This window comes from Salmo salar, chromosome ssa01, assembly GCF_905237065.1.
Source record: "Salmo salar chromosome ssa01, Ssal_v3.1, whole genome shotgun sequence".
Classification (NCBI taxonomy): Eukaryota; Metazoa; Chordata; class Actinopteri; order Salmoniformes; family Salmonidae; genus Salmo; species Salmo salar.
The window spans coordinates 72,596,426-72,604,909 of NC_059442.1; the positions used below are offsets into that span (position 1 = coordinate 72,596,426).

Consider the following 8,484-nt stretch of genomic DNA (forward strand, 5'->3'; position numbering starts at 1 on the left):
CCTCTGGTCTCTTGGTCCTCCCACCCCTCCTTGGGGGTCAGCTCCCGCTCAGCCCAATCAAAGCTCTTCTCCATCCTGGCACCCAAATGATGGAACCACATCCTCCCTTAACATCCTTACCAGTTCTGCCAACAAGAAATTCTGCTCCCTTTTAATTCCCAGAAATTGATACAAAGCAACAGAATAACTAGGGCTTTACAATGACGTTGAAGACTTAGGAAAATCTTGGGGTTAAGTGCATTACAATCTTCCTAGAAGTTGGACGTACATGGTGTTGGACATGGATGTGGGAGGATGTGGTTCCATCATTTGGAATGTGGGAGGATGTGGATGTGGGAGGATGTGGTTCCATCATTTGGGTGCCAGGATGGAGAAGAGCTTTGATTGGGCTGAGTGGGAGCTGACCCCCAAGGAGGGGTGGGAGGACCAAGAGACCAGAGGTGGCAGAATGGAGTACTCGGCCTCCCGAGTGGCACAGTTGTCTAAGGCACTGTATCGCAGAGAAAATAAATATCTTATTTGAATGAAAACACACTGCTATTGGACATTTTAATATAGTTTAGTTAAAGCATCGGTGTATGTGATCTAACTGCTAAATTGAATGTTTGATCAAAATGTATACACATAATGTCTAGGGACATAAAAGACACTGTTTGTGGAATGTCCCAGTTGATTCCATACCTTTCCAGTAACAATAAATTCTGATCCCCTTTCATTTCTTTCTGAAACGTTCACACAAGAGACAATCGTAATGTCCCTTTTCATCTGCACGACTGAATAATAGGCTACTATATCTATCTCTGAAATACAACTTGAAGAGATTCAAGACATTGGCAAACAGTTTTGAAGAAAATGGAACAACGGTAGTACATTTCTTGGAATGATTTCCGTCCCTTGGCTATGAGCCACTGTCGCATGTCTCCTACACAGGCATTTGGTGGAATATAACACCTGCTGTACATAGTGCTCCTTTTCTCAGAGCAGTAGTACTGATTTTATGTAGCGGCTGTAGACAAGGTACTCTTTCCGGGGAGATGACGAACTCTCCCTTCTACAGCTCCACGTTAACCTGTCCCCCTCCGAACAGTACCAGGGGGTACACTGACACCATACTGCAGTCTCTGATGAACACATGGCTTGTCTTCACCTTCTCATGGTACACCATGTAGGGGCTGTCGTAGTGGCCCCGGAAACCACCACTTGACCAATAAACAACTAAAACAAAACAAAAAAACAGCTTGTGTGGTTGTTTTGGATGAACTTTTTAGTTACTGTAAAATAGTATTGGTTATGTCTCTGTAGTTTATTCTCACTGTGCGGAAGTTGTAACGTGTAGTTGACGGAGGAGGGGTGTACGTGGACACAGCCATCATTCTTGGTCATGTAGCGCAGCTCGTCTTCATCTTCACCGCGCCTTTACTGGTCTGCTTGAACTTCTCATGAGGAGACCTCACCTAGCACAGGAAACAATGGCTTAGCTAAGGTACATATACTGAGCAAAAATATAAAACGCAACATGTAAAGTGTTGGTCCCATGTTTTATGAGCTGAAATAAAAGATCCCAGAAATGTTCCATATGCACAACAAGCTTTTCTCAAGATTTCTCTCAAATGTTACGCACACATTTGTTTACATCCCTGTTAGTGAACATTTCTATTTTGCTATTTATCCATCCACCTGACAGGTGTGGCATATTAAGAAGCTAATTAAACAGCATGATCAGTACACAGGTGCACCTTGTGCTGGGGACATTAAAAGGCCACACTAAAATGTGCACTTTTGTCACACAACACAATGCCACAGATGTCTCAAGTTGAGGGAGTGTGCAATTGGCATGCTGACTGCAGGAATGTCCACCTGAGCTGTTGCTAGCTAATTTAATGTTCATTCCTCTACCATAAGCCGCCTCCAACGTCATTTAAAAAATGTGGCAGTACATTCAACCGGCCTCGTGTAACCACGCCTGCAGGATCGTCTGAGACCAGCCACCCGAACAGCTGATTTAACTGTGGGTTTGCACAACCGAAGAATTTCTGCACAAACTGTCAGAAACCGTCTCAGGGATGCTACTCTGCATGCTCGTCGTCCTCACCAGGGTCTTGACCTGACTGCAGTTCGGCGTCGTAACCAACTTCAGTGGGCAAATGCTCAACTTCGATGGCCCCTGGCACACTGGGGAAGTGTGCTCTTCACAGATTAATCCCAGTTTCAACTGTACAGGGCAGATGGCCGACAGCATGTATGGTGTCGTGTGGGCAAGCCGTTTGCTGATGTCAACGTTGTGAACAGGGTGCCCCATGGGCCATGCCTGGAAGCTGAAAATGTCCCAGATCTTCTATGGCCTGCATACTCAGACACGTCACTCATTGAGCAAGCTTGGGATGCTCTGGACCGACGTATACAAAAGCTTGTTCCAGTTCTCGCCAATATCCAGCAACTTCGCAAAGCCATTGAAAAGGAGTGGGACAACATTCCACAGAACACAATCAACAGCCTGATTAACTCTATGCGAAGGAGATGTGTCGCGCTGCATGAGGCAAATGGTGGTCACACCAGATACTGACTGGTTTTCTGATCCATGCCCCTACTTTCTTTTAAAGGTATCTGTGACCAACAGATGCATATCTGTATTCCCAGTCATGTGAAATGCATAGATTAGGGCCTAATTTATTTATTTCAATTGACTGATTTCCTATGAATTGTAACTTTGAAATTGTTGCATGTTGCGTTTATATTTTTTCAGTGTACATTATACAAGTACTGAGCTGTTGATCATGCTGGATGGGTAAAGGCTCACCTGAACTACATTGGGATAAAGGGCAGCACAGAGCAACCTGATGTTGTCAATGTTGTCAGAGTTGAGGTTGGCCTGTGGAGGAGATAAAGAGTGAAATTATTAACTTGCATGATTTATGAACAGATTTCATGTGACAATGCAGCATTTATATTGATCATTTACAGCTCGCGAACGAGTCTTACTTTTTGAACTACTTTTTACTGACTCGAGTCACGATTCCTTTTTCTGAGTGACACATTCATTTTAGTTGTTCATTTAACCTGCTGGCTGCAATGAATCCTACAGCAGGATTAATATGCGCTTCTCCGGCTAAGCGGCTCCGGAGACCACCAACTGTCTATCTCGGCAAGCGGTACCAGTACACCAAGTCTGGAACTAACAGGACCCTGAACAGCTTCTACCCCCAAGCCACAATACTACTAATCAAATGGCTAACCGGACTACCTGCATTGACCCTTTTTTGAACTAACTCTCTTACACTGACTCTATTCTATGCACACATACACACCGCAACACACACACACAACATGCACACATATGCGTACTGACACCACATACGCTGCTGCTACAGCTGAGTCTATTATCTATTTAGTTGTCTAGTCACTTTACCCCTACTGATATTTACATAGCTACCTCGTACCCCTGCACATCAACTCGGTACTGGTACTCCCTGTATAAAGCCATTTCATATTTTACTTGTTATTGTTAGTCACTGTGTATTTATTCCTTGTTTTACTATTTATATTTTTTATCTTTAACTCTGCATTATTGGAAAAGGACCCATAAGTAAGCATTTCACTGTTGTTTACGAAGCATGTGACAAATAAAATTGGATTTGATTTCACATGTGCGCACAGGAAAATAGATCATGCTCCAGGCAGCATAGAGAAGACCAATTCATGTTTTGATAATTGATGGCATGGTTCAAGAACGAAATGCAATGAATGTATTATTGAATGTTATCAATGAACACAGCTTTGCAGAACCAAAACATACACAGCCTGCCTCTGCTCCAAAAAATTGAACTTGGGGGCTGTTGCAGTTTGCGAACGATATTGTGCAGAAGTCAAGCAATGGCATTCTGCCATTGAGTTGTTCACAATCTAGTCCAGTTGCGGCCGCAACTAGACCTTGTTTCAAATGTATAAATTATCTTATTTGTATGTCTAGCAATCAAAAATGTACATTGCTTAAAGCACACTTTTATAAGTCTCAGTCACAAATGACAGCTCCAATAAGCCCCTATGGTGAACGAGAGGCTTGAAGAATCCTAATTATTTTGTTTATTATTCATTGTTCGCTGGTAGTGTCCTGCATGCTATGGGCATGACAGAATCCAATCAACTAAATGAGTCTAAAAATGTGTTTGTTTGACTGAACGAGTTGAAAAGATCCAAGTCAGTAAAAAGAACCCAACTTCCCATCACTAATTTCTATCATGGATATATCTTAGGTATTGTATATATATATATATATATATATATATATATATATATATATATATATATATATACATACATACACACACAATATATATATATATATACACACATATATATAAATATATATATATATATATATATATATATATATATATATATATATATATATGTGTGTGTGTGTATGTATGTGTGTGTGTGTGTGTGTGTGTGTGTGTGTCTTTGTGTGTGTTCTACCTCGCAGCCCCTAGCCTCCAGGACACCCTCAGTCCATTTGGCAGCCATTCTCTCTATGACTCTGGCCCTCAGTCCCTCCTTGACAAAGCCAATGTCAGACAACAGCTCCGTAAACTGCCTCTTCAGACTGGTTATCTCCTGCAAACCACAAAGCACATCTCAGACTCTTGCAAGTACCGTATATTACAACACTGTACTAATGCCACCTGTCAGGAAAGATGCCACAGAACAGTATCTGACCTGTAAGGCCCTGCCAGGCAGGAAGTTCTCTCAGCAGTACTGAAACCAAGCCTGGTTCACGTTCTTGGCTGCACCACACCAGCCGTGTGCAACAGCAACACATTACATTAGACAGTCACATGTCCACAGCAGATCATCTGTATTCTACCCTGTGTTTTAGTTGGTTCTACATCTTGCATTGCCACTCAGAACATGTACATCTGTGCCTCAAGGCAAATGCAATTTTCCATAGCTGGTTCAGGTATAATTTCAGTATTTCTGGCATTAGTGTTATAGTGCTAGTATTGTGTTAATATTTGTGATATGGTTAGGGGATAAACAGTAGAGAGAGGTTCAGGTCTGCCCAGTGTGCCCAGCCCCAGTGTGTAAAGTACAGTACCTTGTATCCCTGCAGCAGGGCCAGATGGTCACTGTTAGCCAGGACGTAACTCAGGTTATTCTCATTGGCCTCCTCCCTCTTATCCCAAGGAGACACCTGGCCACAGGAAGAAAACACTGCAGGAGAGGAGAAAAAAAAGAAGAGAAAAAACAGGAGGGGGAATAAGAGAGAGAAACTTGTGACCGTCTGTGTGAAAATGGAAAGCCTCACGGAAGTTCACATTTCTACTCATTCCAATTCAACCCAAGGCTCTGATAGACTGTGTGCCTTTTGAAGGGGGAAGGCCAGGCTGGCAGCATCTGTGAGGGCAGGGTCCAGGCAGCGTAAGATGGCACCAAACAGCATGAGTTTGCTAATGCGGACGTCCATGGCCAGACAGGCCAGGTGGTAGTTCAGAGGGGTGAGCTTCTCGTCAGCCGTCAGAGCCCCCAGGTCTTGCAGACGTTGCTTGGCCGCGTCCAGACTGCCCATGGCTGGGGGTATCCTCCGAAAGAACAGCCTTCAACAGCCGCTCCACAAACACACCCAGGATCTTAATCCTGAGAGAGAGAAGGAAAGTGGGGATAGAGAGAGAGGTGGAGAAAGGGGGCAGTGTTGGGAAATCTCAAAGTGAAAATATGTTTGCATTGGTGACAACATGTCATGAGTATCTACATTGAAAATCCAGGGAAGGTTCAAATGAATGAATGTCAGTGGTTAAATATGAGAGACAGTGCCTGGTACATGAGTAAATCACACTGGTCACTTAAGAGTGCCAGAGGCACAGTGCTGTAGTTAGGTGACATTAGAAATGATTTAACTCTTATTTAACCAGGTAAGTTGACTGAAAACACATTCACATGTACAGCAACAACAGGGGAGAGGATGGAGGAAGCAATAGGAAGCGTCGGATGATTAGGTGGCCATGATGATATGAGGGCCAGATTGGGAATTTAGCCAGGCCACCGGGGTTAACACCCCTACTCTTACAATAACTGGCACGGGTGACTACAAAGAGTCACGATACCCGTTTAACATCCCAACCCGAAAGGCGGCACCCTACACAGGGCAGTGTCCCCACTCACTGCCCTGGGGCATTGGGATATTTTATTTTAGACCAGAGGAAAGAGTGCCTCCTACTGGCCCTCCAACACCACTTCCAGCAGCATCTGGTCTCCCATCCAGGACCAACCCTGCTAAGTTTCAGAAGTAAGCCAGCATTGGGATGCAGGGTGGTATGCTGCTGGCAAAGGATTTTGACTAAGTTGTTAAAGTTGACAATTATTTACTGAAAGACTGGAATTGGTCAGTAGAGCGGTACTCAGTAGAAAAGGAGTGGACTTTGGTGAGAGCAACAGTCGAATTTTCAGTGTCAATGGTGTATAAAATTCCTTCATAGTGAATCTCGGCCTTCGAGATTAGGCACATTTTACTCCCAATGTAGGGAGAATCCTGTAATGGTCTGCTTGCCTGAGGCAGAGCTGCTCCGAGGGGACTCTCTGGATCTCTGGCAGCTCTCTTCAGCCAGCTGGTGTTGGAAGCAGTGGATGGTGAAGAAGTGGAAGCAGACCCCCGAGGCCAAATGGCCCACTCACCCCCTCCTCTGCAGGGCATTGGCACGGGTCACTCACGACTCCTCCAGGCTCCCCATGCTCTTAGAAGTGTTGTAACTGAGGGGAAAGACAGCGAAATAACACTCACATGCCGTCTGGCCCAGTGTGTATTATAAGCAGCCGAATATGCACTGCTATCAATGATTTGGTCCACTCCTTATAACAGATTAGTATAGAAAATATATTACTTGTACACATTAACATAGTTTTCACTTATCTAATGTGCTCTCATCAGAACTTGACAGTTACGGAAACCAGTTGAGAGTATTGGAACACAGCCCCTGTCTGCAGAGACATCCGAGGGTTTAGAGGTCAGAGGTTACAGTACCTTTTCTCCTTTATCTTGCCCGAGTCGACCACATAGACCATGTCATTGATAGTGAAGGAGGTATCTGTGAAGTTGGTTGTGATGATGATCTTGGTGACCAGCTGAACACAGCCTGCTGCTCCTCGTTAGACAGGGACGATTGGACCTCCCGAGTGGTGCAGCAGTCTAAGCGTCACTACAAACCCGGGTTTTATCCCAGGCTGTGCCACAGCCGGCCGTGACCAGGAGACCCATGAGGCAGCGCACAATTTGCCCAGCGTCGTCCGGGTTAGAGGAGGGTTTGGCTGACAGGGATTTCCTTGTCCCCGTAAAGCTCTAGTGACTCCTTGCGGCGGGCCAGGCGCCTGCAAACTGACTTCGGTCGCCAGCTGGACTGTGTTTCCTCCGACACATTGGTGCGGCTGGTTTCTGGGTTAAGCGAGCAGTGTGTCAAGAAGCAGTGCAGCTTGGCAGGGTCGTGTTTCGGAGGACGCATGGCTCTCGACCTTCACCTCTCCCGAGTCCGTAGGGGAGTTGCAGCGATGGGAACAGACTAACTACTCATTGGATATCACGAAATTGGGGAGTAGAAGTACAAAAAAATACTAAAATAAATAAATACAAAAAAATGTAAAGAAAAGAAAAAGACAGTGACGAGCAGAGCTGGTACATCACACACCTGACACACAATCACACGCACTTTACTACACACACACACACAACTATATCCACAACAAACATAACCCATCTACAGCTGTACCAGAACACACAAACTCAACCCATCACAACCACATATTTATGCAGAACTCTACAACTCATAATTCTAGCAATCCTGCAAGTTCATCCAGCACAGTGCTCCCTGTATTTCCCTAGCTGGCTCTGTTCCGGTTGTTGAACATCCTGTTGGACTAGACCTGCTCATAGAGCGTCATCTCAGCCAGGCTCAGCAGCACCAACACAGCACCTGGACAGGGAAGGAGACATTGTTGATACTGGAGATTTCCAGTGTTAATACACGGATACAGCATAACTTCATGTAAAGTGTTACCTAAAGGGAAATCAAGAAACTAAACGTTCACTGTGTGACTATCCATCTGCCATTCCATCTGTCTGTAGTGCTCTCTCACTTGGAGGGTAGCTATTGTCCCCGTCCACCATATAGTCCAGCACGCTCTGCACCAGGTCCAGATCTTATCCAGGCAGAGCTGGTCTTCAGCACAGACGTCTTGGTGTCTTTAAACAAACAAAAACATCCTAATTAACATTCTCAGAGTAGTAGTGGACTACAGGGAATAGGGTGCCATTTCAGACGCTGACAGTGTGGTGTATTTAGCTCAGGGGACAGGGAGATCAACAAAAGCGTCACCTTTGATTTGATTTGTATTGGAATAGTGAGTTCCTGCAGGCTGAGCTGCTGGTCAGGGAGTCTTTAATGAAGTCTTTCTTTTGGAGGTTCCTGATGGACCACATGTTGTCTCCCAGCTAGTCCACAG

General features: G+C 44.8%; 1 pseudogene; it reads right to left on the reverse strand.

Annotated features, from left to right (window-relative positions):
* Positions 1–532: 532 nt before the first annotated feature.
* LOC106605716 (putative ATP-dependent RNA helicase DHX57) lies at positions 533–8,149 on the reverse strand (annotated as a pseudogene).
* Positions 8,150–8,484: the final 335 nt, after the last annotated feature.